The sequence below is a fragment of the Myotis brandtii genome, unplaced genomic scaffold (assembly GCF_000412655.1).
Source record: "Myotis brandtii unplaced genomic scaffold, ASM41265v1 scaffold312, whole genome shotgun sequence".
NCBI lineage: Eukaryota > Metazoa > Chordata > Mammalia > Chiroptera > Vespertilionidae > Myotis > Myotis brandtii.
In genome coordinates, this window is record NW_005361955.1 from 595436 (window position 1) to 610245 (window position 14810).

At 42.6% G+C, this 14810-nt stretch overlaps 1 long non-coding RNA gene across 4 annotated transcripts in view; it reads right to left on the reverse strand.

The window, feature by feature from the left end:
- Positions 1-14810, reverse strand: part of LOC102241237 — a 30486-nt gene that overhangs the window by 4184 nt on the left and 11492 nt on the right. Inside the window, exon 3 of one of the 4 annotated variants that reach the window (XR_001362834.1) lies at positions 3617-3651. The exons of 1 other annotated variant lie outside the window; for it this stretch is intronic. This is a non-coding gene — a long non-coding RNA (uncharacterized LOC102241237). Of the gene's footprint in view, positions 1-3616; positions 3652-5557; positions 6272-6374; positions 6387-14810 lie in introns of those variants that run through there. 2 more of the 4 variants (XR_313811.2, XR_001362835.1) reach the window with 2 other exon arrangements.

The following is a 14810-nucleotide window of genomic DNA, read 5'->3' on the forward strand; positions in this document are numbered from 1 at the left end:
ATCCTGTTGTAGTTGAGCCTTGATTGCTGTTGGCATCACTGGGAAGAATTAACCCTCAGGCCAGTCAGCTGTGAGGACCAGATGTGACTATAAGGGAAGAGCTGCTGTGCAGGAGTTGACCCTATGGAGCAGGACTTGCTTCAGCGGGGCTTTGGTGCTCACTGAGTTTTCCCCTTGAATGTGTTGCTCATGGAGGCAGTAGGGTTGTGATCCAGTGTGGTCTAAAGTTGTCCACTGGATGCCCTGGCTCTGGGGCATCCTGGGAGGTGCAAAGTCACCCTGCCTGGGGCTACTTGGCACAAGCTATAGAGTGATCTACAGATGCCTGCTAATTGTGTTGGGCTTGAAGTTGCCCAGGAGAGGCTAATCTGTGAACCAAGGCCAACTGCCACTAGCGTCAGACCTGGGGCCACTTAGCAAGAGGTACAGGGTATGCAGAGGCTAGATGCTGCTTGTTTGAGAGATTTTAGGAATGTTTGAAGCATGAGCCAAGACAGGCCAGTTGTATGGAAAAGCCACTGCAAACAGCTTAAATGAGCACAAAATAGGTTGGGGCAGGGTCTCAGGAAATCACTAGGGTGGGGCAAACAGTGTGAGCCAGGTTGATAATGACTCAGATATGGCACCTGCTTGTCGGCTCTTTGGGGGAGGGGGCTCAACAAAGGAACGGTGGCATGTGCCAGCACTTTTGTCTGGCAGAAAGCTACCCTCTTTCAGCTTTACTCCAATAACTAAACAATTGAGTACCTCCCTTTATGTCCCTGGTTCCTTTCAAGCTGCTGCCCCAACACTGGAATTTGAGTAAGTCCTCACATGGGCCCTTTAAGAGGAACTGCCTGGGACTCCAGCAGCCTCTGTGTCACTCAGCCACAATAACCCACTAGTTTTTATAACCTAAAGTTATGGGGACTTCTCTTCCTGGCACTGAAACCCTGGGCTGGGGGGTCTGGTATGGGGCCGGGACCCCTTGCTCCTCAAGGGGGGTGGGGGCCTCCACAGCCAAGATATCCCTCTCAATTATAAATTGCCACATGTGGGTGTGGGACCAATCTATCCCATGTCTCCACCCCTCCTACTAGTCTCAATGTGTCTTCTCTTTTAATTCCCTAGTTGTAGGACTTCCACTCAACTAGATTTTAGGCAGTTCTGAATGATGGTTGTTCTCAAGTTTAGTTGTATCTTTGATGTGATTGTGGAGGATTCAAGTACTGCATTTACCTATGCCACCATTTTGACCAGAAGCCCCTGACCTGCAGTTTTAGAAGCACTACACTAGGAAGTTTTGTGAGAGGAGAGAAGGAAGCATAGGGTTCTGGTGCTGGGTGGGTGGAAAAAATAGGAGATAGGTCCCCAAACATGACTCAGAAAGCTTGAAGATAAACTTTTTTAAAAAAATATATTTTTTATTGATTTCAGAGAGGAAGGGAGAGGGAGTGAGAGATAGAAACATCAATGATGAGAGAGAATCATTGATCAGCTGCCTCCTGCACTCCCTCTACTGGGAACCGAGCATGTAACCCTGGCATGTGCCCTTGACGGGAATCGAACCTGGGACTCTTCAGTCCACAGGCCAACGCTCTAGCCACTGAGTCAAACCGGCTAGGGTGAAGATAAACTTTTAACAATTTTTTGGGAGTGATTCTCAGAGGAATGATGTAAGACAAGCATATCAAACTCAAAGGCTAACACGGGCCAAATAAATGAGGCATGTGGCCCGTGGGCCACGAGTTTGACATGCTTGATGTAAGAGGAGGAAAGATGAACAACAACCCCAAATTCATCTGAATGAGTGAGAATGGGCACCTGGTAGTAGCCTCTATGCTAGATTCTCAGAAGCCATGATCTAAAGCCCACACAATTAACAAAGTATAGATGGGCATAATGCAGCAATTTTCAACCTTTTTTATCTCATGGCACACATAACTAATTACTAAAATTCTGCAGCACACCAAAAAAAAATTTTTTTGCCAATATTATAAAAAGATAGGTATAATTTTGATTCATTCACACTGGACAGCTAAGGTTGTGTTGGCTGTTGTCATTTTTTTAATTTGACAATCTAAGGGAAAAGAGGTCAGTGCTTCTGACTAAATAGTCAAGTATTGCATTTAAAAACTTCTTGCATCACACCAGTTGAAAATCACTGACATAATGCAATCACCACCACAACAAAATTAAAGCCCGAACATTTATTGCATCCTTATGTTATATCAGACATTGCACTAAACACTCTATATGAGTGATGAGACATAAATCAAGTTTGAGTGCTTCTTCTTTTCTTTTTTCCTGCACTAAATAGGGTCCTGGCTTTATCCAGTTTCTTCTCCTGCCCCATCAGTACTGGGAAGAAGGAGAAGGACTCAAAAAACATTGGTTAGGGCTGGAGAAGACACTTTGTAAGGAGCTTGGGAGGAAGGAGAGGCTGAAGCTGTGGGATGTAAGAGGCTTGGGTAGAAGGGAAAAACACGTTAGGAAGGACTTCAGGGGCCTCTATATGGTGCTTGAGAAATGCAAGTATTGAATATGAGTTAATTTGACATTACTTCTTGGTGACTGGACTGGGTTTCTTAGATTGCAGCACCACTCTGAGACTGGCTCATAGTTTTAATAGGATAGCATAGCATTATCTTATTTTATCTGCATAACAAACCATGAGGTGATATATTATTTCCTTAGCTCAGATTAAAGAAAGGAGGCTGACACAGGCTAAATAGTCTTAAGGTCATAGAGCTTCCATAAATGGTGGAGCCAGGACTAAAATTTAGGTCTTTCAATCTCCAAATTATAAGCTCTTAACAAGATCATAAGCAAAGATTATACTATCAATTAAAAATAAAATACATAGGAGGAGATTTAACAAAAGGACTGTAAGACTTGTACACTGAAAATGACCAAACATTGAAAGAAATTAAAGATCTAAATAAATGGAAAGGCTACCCAGGTTCATGGATCAGAGGACTTAATATTGTTAAGACAGATATCCTTCCCAAATTTATCTACAAATAGAACACAATCTCTATCAAAATCCCAGCTAGATTTTTTTTCATAACTTGAAAAGATAATCCTAAAAATTATATGTAAATGCAAGGAATCCAGAATAGCCAAAACCGTCTTGAAAAAGAACAAAGTTGATGGATAAGAAGCTACAGAAATCAAAACAGCATGGTACTAGCATAACAATAGATATCCAGATCAATGAAATAGAATTAAGAGTCCAAACATAACCTTTAATATTCATGGTTGGTTGATTTTTGACAAAGGGCCAATGCACTTTAATGGGGAAAAGAATACATAGCGTGTACTAAGAAATATATATACACACTTTGATTATAAAGTCAGTGTTTATTAACATACAGTTTCTTTTCAAAATCTAAAATAATCTACAGAAATTAAAAAAAAATTTTGGTCAATGTCTGTTTTCAAGCTGATGACCCTTCTGGTCCAGGCACTGCTAATAATATGAAGCAATGGAATTGAAAAACATCAAGAATCATTTTGTTTGGTATTTCCACGCCCTCAATTTGTCAACTGTTGCTGGTTTTGTACTGTAAACTTTATCTTTTATGTATCTCCATAAAAAAAGTCTAGTGGATAAATTTTCTTTGTTCAAAGCTTAGTCTGGCTTCACCCATTATTTGAAGTCAGTTAAACCTGAAAAGGAGTGAAAATTAAGTGAGTTATCAGCTGACAGAGGGTGTCTCAATTTTCCAGTAGCATTTTAGGATGAATTTCCTTTGTTCAAAGCGTAGTATGGCTGAAAAGAAAGAAATATCAACTGAGTTATCAGCTATTAAAGTGTGTATATATGGGAGCACCCTGTATTGTTTTTTAAATAAACTTTTAATTTTAGAACAGTTTTAGATGTGTATTGTTTTTAAATAAACTTTTAATTTTAGAACAGTTTTAGATGTACAGAATTGTTGTGAGAATAGTTTTTTCAACAAATGCTTTTGGGACAACTGGATATCCACATGATAAGAATAATTTGAATTCCTACCATACACCATAAAAATTACCTTAAAGTGGATCACACACCTAAATGTAAGAACTAATGGCTGAAAAGAAAGAAATATCAACTGAGTTATCAGCTATTAAAGTGTGTATATATGGGAGCACCTTGTATTGTTTTTTAAATAAACTTTTAATTTTAGAACAGTTTTAGATGTACAGAATTGTTGTGAGAATAGTTTTTTCAACAAATGCTTTTGGGACAACTGGATATCCACATGATAAGAATAATTTGAATTCCTACCATACACCATAAAAATTACCTTAAAGTGGATCACACACCTAAATGTAAGAACTAAAACTGTAAAACTCTTAGAAGAAAACTCAGGTGTAATTCTTTACGACCTTGGGTTAGACCAGCCGTGGGCAAACTACGGCCCGCGGGCCGGATTCGGCCCGTTTGAAATGAATAAAACTAAAAAAAAAAAAAGACCGTACCCTTTTATGTAATGATGTTTACTTTGAATTTATATTAGTTCACACAAACACTCCATCCATGCTTTTGTTCCGGCCCTCCGGTCCAGTTTAAGAACCCATTGTGGCCCTCGAGTCAAAAAGTTTGCCCACCCCTGGGTTAGACAATGGTTTCTCAGATATGACGCCAAAAGCACAAGTGGTAAAAGAGAAGATTGATAAGTTAGACTTCGTCAAAATGAAAAACTTTTCTACTTCAGAGAATACCATAAAGAAAGTGAAATGGTAACCCACAGGCAGGGAGATAATATTTACAAAGCATATGTACGTATATCTGGAATATATGAAGAATCCCTACAAGTCAAAAAATAAGAAGACAAATAATCCAATTTAAAAATAGACAAAGGATTTGAGTAGATAATTCAGCAAAGAAGATATACAAATGGCCAATAAGTTTATGAAAAGATGCTCAACATCATTAGTCTTTAGGGAAATGCAAATCAAAGTCAAAATGAGATACCACATCATACCCACTAGGATGGCTAGAATAGAAACGATAGACAATCAGAGTATAGGTGAGGGGAGGGGCATGGAGGGATAGGTGAAAAATGTAAAGAGGAATAAGAGGTACAAAATTCCAGTTATAAAATAAATAAGTCATGTGAATGTAGGGAAAATAGGCCATGGTATCATAACTTTGTAAGGTACAGATGGTTATTAGACTTATTGTAGTGATCACATCACAAGGTATATAAATGTCAAATCACTATGTTGTATACCTGAAATTAATATAATATTGTATGTCAACTATACTTTAAAAAAATAATTTTTGGTGAGGATGTGGAGAAATCAGAACTCTCACACATCACTAATGGGAATATAAAATGATGCAGCACTTAGGGAAACAGTTTGTCATTTCCTCAAAATGTTAAACATAGAGTTAGTTACCTTATAACCCAGCAATTCTATTCGTTGGTATCTACCCAAGAGACATGAACACATATGTCCTTATAAATACTTGTACTCAAACATTTGTGGCAATATTATTCATAACTGCCAAAAATGAAAACAACTTTAATGTTTATCAATCAGTGTATGAATAAACAAAATGTGGTATATCCACACAATGGAATATTATGCAGGCATAAAGAGGAATGAAATACTGATATCATCTACATGAATGAACCTGGATAACATTATGCTAAGTGAAAGTAGCCAGACATAAAAGACAATATTGTATGAATCCATTTATATGAAATGTCCAGAAGAGGCAAATCTATAGAGACAGAAAGAAAATTAATGTTTAGTTAAGGCTGGGGGTGGAGGCAAAGGAGGCATGACTGATAATGGGTACAAGGTTTCTTTTTGGGGTGATAAAAATGTTCTAAAATTAGATTACGGGTCACACAATTCTGTAAATACGTATACTAAAATCCATTGAATGACACATTTTAAATGGGTTAATTTCATGGTGTGTAAATGATATCTTAGCAAATTGTGTGTGTTTTTTAAGTGAATGAAATGAGAGAAATTGGGGGCAGCAAGTATAAACAAGTCTTCCAAGGAATTCCTTGAACTTGTAAACATTTTATTTTTATAATTATCGGTAGAACTTCATTTTTATAACCAAGGAGGTGGGTTCTCCAGATGGAGTAGAGGTTAAGGGTGTCATCACTTACTCCTCTGTGTCCTCAAAGAGATGTTTTGTCCAGTTATTTGATTTTTATCCTCTGTTCGAACCAACCCCAGAGCATGCAGTGCAAGGATCTATGTCTCACTTAAGCTTTCACTCGTCATTTCTTCTCTCCTTTCTTCTTCTCTTCATGTTATCCTGGTCCCACAAGAGAGGCTAAAAAAAAAATAAGCCTCTGTTCATTTAAAGGAATAAATACCTGTGTATGTGAAGCAAGCAAGGCCACTGAGCCTTTGAGGAAACAGAGTGGGGAGGTGCCCATAGGCATTTTCTGCAGAGAGAGTAGAGAAGAATAAACAAGTCCTTCTGCCAAAAATGCCTGGAACTTAAAGCGCTTTCCTCAGCTCAGCCCAAGGTCAGGCTCTGTGTGCATGTTGACAGTGACCCTGGTCAGTTGTTGCTACTCTCTTGATTAAATGGTGGTGAATTTCTCCCTTCGGAAATTCACCTCTGCTGATTCCACCTGCTGGGGAGTCTGGCCTCATAGCACAAGTTTAATTCCTCAGCGTGGCAACCTGCAGAGCTCCCAGAACAAGGTAACTGCATCCATTTCCTGAGCCAAGGAGAGGGGTCCTGAGACCAGCCATCGGCCCCACTGTGGGAAGGAAAGCTATGGCGTGACATTACTGAGGCCACCAATTCCCTACCCCCTTCCGTAAGGGGCTGGAACTTCTGGTTTTTCCTAGAAGAATTGTGGAAAAGTACAAACCACAGAATCATAAACCACAGAGGGAGAAGGTACCACTGAAGCCACCCGTCCTCGCCTGGACTTGAGCACCACCACCGACAGCACGCTCACCCAGTCCCAGAGAGGCACGAAGCCACCCGTCCTCGCCTGGACTTGAGCACCACCGACAGCACGCTCACCCAGTCCCAGAGAGGCAGCTGAGTCCTGGTAGGACGGTGTTAAGGACAGTAACTGTTATGTCAGGTCCCGTCTTGCTCCCTGTCACTTCCAGCCCCACCTCACACTTTGAAGCCAAATCATTGTTCCGTCTCTCTCTCATTTTCAGGCTTTCAGAGAGCTATCATGTAGTTTTGAGCCTGCCCCAAACTTGTGCCTTTAGCTGCACAGACCCTCCAGCCACACCCTCTGAGGGACTCTGCCCACTGTGCCCTCAGACTCCTCATCCACCACATGCCACCAGACCTGCCTGGCTTTCTGTTCTCATGCTAGCTTCTCACCCCCTCTTGGACCCTCCTGTCACTGTGGGTATCCCACCGACCCTCAGACCCGGTGTTGACCTATGGAGAGGGCATGACACCTTCTACCCCAGAGAGGTCATCCCTAATTGCTCCACTAGTTTTTGAAGAATTTGGTTTTAAGCCCCATCGTTACCTTTACAACCCCCTCACCTGGACAGGCTGCCCTTGGTCATTCTTCATTCACTCACTCCAGCCACTCAGCATAGTGATTAAGAGCACAGGATTTGGGACCAGACCATCCAGGCTCTGCCACTCACCAGCTGTGAGGCTTCAGAGACATGTCTGCGTCTCTCTGAGCATTCCCTTTCTCAGCTAGAGAACGGGAAATGATAACAGGGTAATAAATGAAATAATCTTTATGAAGTACCTGGCACAAAAGCTCAAATATTCACTGTAAGTATTCCATATATGTTCTCTACTAGTACGTTTTAAAATAATCGCTCATTCACTCATCATGTACTTACTGAGCCCCGCACCGGGCCCTGGGATATAAATACCCCTCCTAAAAAGCGGTTCCCTCTTAAATCCAGGAAGTGCCAGCTCACACCGGCACCCAGAGAGCAGAGAACGGAAGCCCAGGACCATCGCACACAAGCAGACAGGAATAGACACTGACCCCTGGGCACTGCCCAGGGAGAGCAACAGGACCGTCCTCTACATTGACACGTCTCCTTTAATACCCCGGCAACTCCCTGGGTGAGTGAGCGCCACCAGGAAGCGGGGGAGGTGAGAATCCTCAGAGAAACTCTCTCCCTTGCTTCTCTCTGACAGAGAGCGGCCATGCCTCTGCCACGCAGGAGGGCAACATCCCTTGGGGAGGCCTTGCTGAGTTGCCTGGTACTGTTCCGGAAGGAGGAAGGGTGGCCGGGGGTGGGGAAGCGGCTGGAATGTTCTAGCCTGCTGCTCCGTACAGCGAGAGGAGGGCCCTGGACATCAAAGGTTCCTTTTGTCCCCTTCCGAGTGGCAGGGCAGCCCGGCCTCTGGTGATGACTCAGGCCTGGCCCTGACGTCACCCACGCCGGCCACTGGCCTCCCTCTGCAGCCAGGAAACTGCCTGGGGAGTGGCATTCGCAGCTGCAGCAAACCTCAAAATCAGGAGGCACTGCCTCTCTGCTCCTCGCCATCTCCCCACAGCACACTTTTCTTTTCTTTTTTATATGTATTTTTTAAAGCCTCATGGAAGGTTTTACTTGTAGATCAACTTTCAGAACGTAAGGAGTCAGAATGGTTGACGTCATGAGAAAAATATGTGGAGCTGATTTCGACGAGAAGTGAAGAACCCAGAGCAAGAAAGCGGTTCTCACTCCTGAGCCCAGGGAGTTGGCAGCATCTGGGTTTCAGAAGAGACAGCAGCTCCGAGTAAGTGAAGGCCCGCCTGGGCCCCCTCACTCCACGCCCCTCACGTGGGCACCTTCACGTGGGTGCCATCTTGTTCCCTGACACCTAAGGCTCAGCAGGCCCAGGCCAGAGGGGTGAGTGGGGACCCTCCAAATACAGCACTGAAGGGACCTATCTAATCTCTCTCTTCTCCACAGGCCGAGACAAGGACACATTTCCTCTCAAAAATATTTCTATGCACTAAGACTGAAACCCTGGGGGAAATGGCCCAAGCTGAGCCTTCCCTGTCACCACTCTTGTTTTGTCTCCTCTTCCTCCTCCCGCCCGCCCTGGCGCTCTGTGTTGGACTGCCAGAGTGTTTGTTCAGAGTTCTGAACTGTTTGCTTCCTGGAGCTTATACTGAGTAATCGGATACAAAAATAAACCCTGTTCTAGGCAAATATGTGCCCTGTGCCGTCAAATGATATTTTCGCACTTAACCTGGTAAAAGATGGCAGCTCTGATAAGAAAACATCCCCAACCTGCCGCCTTTACAGAGCATGTCTCTGTTTGTCCCTGGTTGTCCCTGGTTGTCCTGGTGCGGGCACCTCCATGTCACATTGCCCTGTTTACACAGAGCTTATTTTCTTGTGCCACCTAGGGTGATATAAAACACAAAGACACTATAATGTATCCCTAGAGTCTGCTTTAACTTCACCTATAAAAATCTTAAGCCTTTGTATAGCCTATAATTTTACAAGCTCTGAAAGCTCCTACCCAGGAAAGGTAAGTTCCTGAGAGAAAAGTCTTAATGTGTATAAAAGAACTGCAGAGCACGTAGGCATGGAAATCATACCTAGTTTTCCTAGCTTCCAAAATCATTCCCTCAGTCAGCATCTACCCTTTGTATAGCTTACTTGGCTCAGTAGACTTGTTCTTTATAAATTCTGTTTTAGCCCTAGCCAATTTGGCTCAGTGGATAGAACGTCGGTCTGCGGATTGAAGGGTCCCGGGTTCAATTCCGGCCAAGGGCACATGCCTGGGTTGTGGGCTCCATCCCCAGTGTGGGGTGTGCAGGAGGCAGCTGATCAATGATTCTCTCTCATCATTGATGTTTCTATCTCTCCCTTCCTCTCTGAAATCAATAAAAATAAATAAATAAATTATGTTTTATAATGATTGGTGTGTGGAGGGTATATTAAAAATGATTTTATTTTATAAGCAATGGGGAAGCTTGTCATTTACTGCAAAACAGTGGTGAATTCCTTTGGAAACTGGCAATTCCCTTTAGGAATTAACCATTACACTCTAATATATCTGTTCTGTAGATCTTACATTTTACTTTTTGTTTCATTTTAATATATCAGGTTGTCTTGAAGTTGAGGCTTTGCTAAACTACTGTTCATCTGGCTACAAGATCTGAATACTGTGACCACCAACTTGGTGAGTGTCATTTATATCTAATGGCTACTTAAATTAAGTTTACTAATTCGGTTCTTTTGGTTTGCAGTGAAATTTAGGGTAAAGGGAGAAGGCATGGGGACTTCTGCACACAATGATAACAGCTGAGTATCAAAAAGGATATGTAGCCATGGCTGGTGTGCTCAATGGTTAGATCTTTGGCCTGGGCACCAAAGGGGTCACAGGTTCAATTCCTGATCAAGGGCTTGTACCTGGGTGGCTGGTTCCATCCCCAGTCTAGTCAGGGGGCATCCAATCAATGTGTCTCTCTCTTTCCCCATCCCTCCCTCCCTTCTTCTCTCTCTAAAAATCAATGGGAAACAAATATCCTCTGGTGAAGATTAACCAAAAAGAAAAAAAAGAAGAAGAAAATAAAAAGGATATGTAATAATTAGAATAGGCTAATTTCTATAATAGACCGAAAAATGTTTAATGGCTCTAATAGAAGTTTATTTCTCTTTTTTTTCTTCTTTTTTTTTCTTTTTTAAAGTATTACATAGGTCTCCTTTTTCCCTGATTGACCCTCTCCCGCCACTCCTGCCCCCCAGGACAAGCTCCCACCGCCCCAGTGTCCATGACCATTGGTTATGCTAATATGAGAAGTTTATTTCTTGTTCATGTGCCACTGCAAGTTAGTGGGGCATCTCTCGCTCATACATTCAGAGATAGAGATGGAGAGAGGCCCCACCTTCTTCAGCATGTGGTTTTCAAGGTCATGTGAGACTATTTCCATTTCTCAGTAGAAGAGGAAAAAAGCATGAAAAAGTGCACACGGGAGGTTTTCATGGGCCATGCCTAGATGTGATGCACATCACTTCTACTCACATTCGGTTGACTAAAACTCTATCACACGGCCACATCTGACTGCAAATGGGTCCGAGAAATGTAGTCCCTGGGTGGGGGTGGGAGCCACTTCCCAGAGATGCTTTGGAGAGTATCTGGAGAGGAGGTAGTCCTCTTTGGCCCAGCATAATACAGAACTTAGAGATTCTCAAGGATAAGATAGCAGAATGAAGCAGTGAGAGAAGTAAAAAATTATCAGATATTTAGAATTTCTTTAACTGACACTCGTAAGTAACATCTGGCTCTGTGGACAAAGAGCAGTGGGTAAGATTTTTCAAGATGCCTCTGTCCATCCTGACCCTGAGTCTTTCCATGAGTGCCACCATGTCACCAGTGGCCAGTGAGCCAGGAAGGACATTCTTCCCCTTAGTTTCCTGTACAGGGTCCCCTTGGGGTAGGTCATTCTGGCTTTGTCCCCTGGTCCTGGGTCTAGTCATGCTAGTTGGAATTGTCCAACAGAATTCTGTTCCCCCAACTTGGAGCCCAGTGGACTATAGGAAAGCTCATGGTTTCTTTAGCTTATGGTCTGACTGCCCCTAGGAGCTCGGGAAGCTACCCTGACTGGTCTGCTCCAGATCTTGGCACACTCTTTAATGTTGGCATGCGGGGAGGGTGGGTGTGGAGAGAGGGAGGAGAGGGAATCCCTGACTAAGATCGGATCTCCAAACCAAGTTGTGAGAGAAACATTTAAAAGTAGACCAGAAAGACTCAAGCTGGGGAGATTATTGCTACCCTAAAGATTTGATATATAATTCTAGCTTTTTTCTTTTCAGGACAAGGTTTGAAATATTTACTGAAACAATGAATGGTAAAGTTATAAGCCCTGTTTAGAGAACCCTGGAACTAATTTTATATTTTATTTAGCCTTTCCACCATTGTGGGTCTTAGTGCAGTATTCCCCTCCCTGGTAAATACTATGTGGAGGATGCCTTGTGATGCCCCCTAAGGCATCATAAAGATCTGCAATACAAATGGACTATATATGCTTGCTTCAGCAGCACATGTACTAAAAGTGGACAACAGGCTTTGCCTGAGCTGTCTGGTACCTAGTTCTCTAGTTGTGTTGTCAATATCTGGCTAGACACTCTGGTTTCTGATTTAATTTCACCCTGGACTGGACATCTTGGGCACCCACACCCACACCCACACCCTGAAGAATACACATTGTCCACGTGCGGGAAGGCCAGCTACTGGCTGATGTGACACAGCCTCTCAGGCTCTCATGGAGTCTGATGTCTGATCTCCTATTACTGCTGCCTGGCCTTGGCCCAGGCCTGCACCCCGCCCCCGCCTCCATCCGGTGTGGGCTGAATAACAAGTTGAAGTGTTACAGAAGTGCTACAACCTCTGAAAGTCCATTTTCTTGGGTTGCTGGGTCCTGAACGTGTCTACTGAGCTTGAGCTGGCTGGGCTAGTGGGGTAAGCTAAAGATGAGACCAGGTTGATGGGGGAATGCAATGCCTGCTGGATGGGTTCAGCCAAAGGAGTAAGTAGAGAACAAGTGCCAGGTTTCAAAAGCTGGAGCCAAGTGGGGATGATCTGTTGTTGGAAGTCCCAGCTTAACGGAGTCTACCAGGAAAGGCAGGGCAAAGGCCACAGTCAAGGAGGAAGAGCGCCAGGGTCCATTCAGCTTGTTCATTTCAACTGCCTCCTCCAAGCACTTAATATGCAGGAATTGACCTAGGAGTGTGTGTCTGGTGGAGGCAGGGTGAGGTCAGCCTCCTGATTTCTAATGTTTAGCTGAATAGCATGGCAGGGAGAGGTACACGACCGCCAAATCAGACTTCCACTACTGTCACCATGACCCCTCCGCAGTGTTGGTACAGACACACCAGCAAGGCAGAGGTAACAAATACCAACGTTGTAAATATTTGGATCTCCCACATTTTCAAAAAAGCATCAAAGTAGACACCATGGGAGAAGCTAGATTTTCTTGAGCTTTTTTAAAATTTTATTATTTTTAAACTTTTAATTCCACATGAGGAGTAGAGTTCAAATTTGAGGCACCATTGTCTTTTCAGAACCTTGATCATCCAAGAGGCTTAGCCTGCACTCGTTGATTCACGGTGAGCAGATGTGGACTGAGCGTAGCAGCTAACAGGCCGTGCCCACAGACCAGGCGGTTCTTTTTTACCCCCAGAGGTTTTATAGATTTTATAGCACAAAAGTACAAGCCCCCTTCTTACCCTGGGTCAGCGTTATAAATCTTCTATTGCTCCCTTTAGAGAATTTTGCAATAAGGCCACATCATAGTCCCCAAAGCTAAGAATTCATGGTAATAGGGCTTCGTAATTTCTCATGCTGAAATCCCCTGATTTCTTGTCAAGAACTCAGTTGGAAAACACCACATGAAGACTTCAGGGTTTTGTTTTTAACTCAAAAAGCATCAGATTTTCATGAGAACTTTAAAGCTTCCTCCCGCCTCTGAAATGGTATTTTTTTAAAAATGTAAAACTGAGATTCTGTCAGAGTAAGTAAGGTAATAGATGTGAAATGGTGTGGGCAACTTAGAAAAATGCATGGCAAGTCAAGGTGTTAATGAAAATAATTACCATAATTATGGTCAGCATTGGTGTTTTGGCTTTTGATATTGCTATTAGTATTGTAAGTATCATTATTTTAATTTTTTTGTTTTGGTCTGTCTAAATTGACTTTCATCTGAGATCTTTGGCACCACTCCCTAACTCACCAAAGCATGTGGTGTGAAAATTTCAAGGACGTTTGGAAAGGTTTGACTCTAGGCCAGAGGCCTAACTGCAAGTCTTCTATTCTTATCAGAGAGAGTTCTGACCAGGATTCACTGAAATCTGTGAGGAGGACATCTCTCTGCCAAAAACATTTGTTTCCTGGCATTTTCTGGAGCTCCCAGAGCGTTGGCCAAAGAAGGCTTTGAAATCACCCCATAGAAGCATTGACCCTGGGTGTTGTCTCTCATGCCAGAAAGGAGCCCACCATCTGTCCGAAGCCCATAGTCATGACTGCAGTCTGTCTGCTTGGTGTGATGGGGTAAGGGTATGTGTAAGGTGGGGGGATTATACACAGAGGCAGCAAGCATGAGTTCAACCCAAGAGCAGTGAAGACATCATTTCAACTGTGTCCCAGATCCTATAATCTGTTATCCTTGAATGTAGCAGAAAGTAGTATCTAGTGAAAATGACTTTCTCCTTGACCCAAATTCCTTGGCATCGACTATACCAAACTACTTTGCAAAAGAGAATGTAGCTCAAAATTCACTCCAGACACTGGACTCAGTCTTCCATCATGTGAGTCCTCCTCAGCAGCCAGGCCATTGCTGGCCTGGACTCCTAAGAGACCGCTCTTCCCTCTATTTTCATTCTACATGAGACAAATTCCTTGTCTTTTCTTTTAAAAAAATTTATCACTGTGTTTCAAATAGAAAGAGCCATAACTAGTCACTACACAAAAGCTGGAAAATACAGAAAGATATTGAGAAGAAAACAACCACTAAACAACAAACAAATCATTATTGACATTTCAATGTATTTTTTTCCAATTTTTTGTATATTTATTTTTTCTTCTTTTAAAAATTATTGAAATGATATTTTATATGCTTTTTCTCACTCCACTTAACTGGTATTCGTAAACATTTTCCAAGTGACTAAATGGTCTTTGAAAATGTGATTTTTAACAACTGTGCTTTCATTGGACTGATACGTCTTAATTTATCCATTCTTTTTATTGATGGCCATTTTGATTGCCTCTAGTGCTCTGTTATTACAAATATGTAAACATTCTTTATTTCTTTATTTTTAATTAATTTATTTTTTATCTTTAATTTCTTTATTGGTTAAGGTATTACAAATGTGTCCTCATCCCCCCCTTAACCCCCAACCTTCCCTCCCCACTC